Source organism: Charadrius vociferus, unplaced genomic scaffold (assembly GCF_000708025.1).
Source record: "Charadrius vociferus isolate BGI_N301 unplaced genomic scaffold, ASM70802v2 scaffold613, whole genome shotgun sequence".
Classification (NCBI taxonomy): Eukaryota; Metazoa; Chordata; class Aves; order Charadriiformes; family Charadriidae; genus Charadrius; species Charadrius vociferus.
In genome coordinates this window covers 467,135-467,611 of record NW_009647757.1, presented here as the reverse complement: position 1 = coordinate 467,611, position 477 = coordinate 467,135, and positions in this window count along the sequence as shown.

Below are 477 nucleotides of genomic sequence, written 5' to 3'. Positions count from 1 at the left end.
CCCCCCCCCCGCCGCGAGCTGCATCTGCAGGAGGAGAGGAGAGGGAAGCTCTGCGAGACCCCAAGCCCCAAACCCCTGGGGGCAGGGGACATGAGGCCATGCCCTGAATGTCCCCATCACACCCAGAGGGCGATGGGGGCAGCTTTGTGCCCCCCCCCTCCCCTCCCCCAGGGTGTCTAGGGGTGCTTTTGGGGTGCCCCATGCAGCCCTTGCGGGGTTCTACTTCAGCATCCTCTCTGCCAGCCCGGAGCCAGGATACAACCGGGCACGGCCCCCATGGCCGGCAGGTCCCGGGGGTCCCCATGGGCTCCCACCCCCCTGCTCACCCCTTACCTGGAGCAGACGGAAATACCCCGGCGTCAAGCGTCGGGGGCGGATGATCATGTCGCAGCGGGCAGCAGCAGGATCAGGCCCTGTGGGTCAGAAGCAGTAGCAGTGGGGCTGTGTCCCCCCAAACCCTAAGACACACACCCCCCC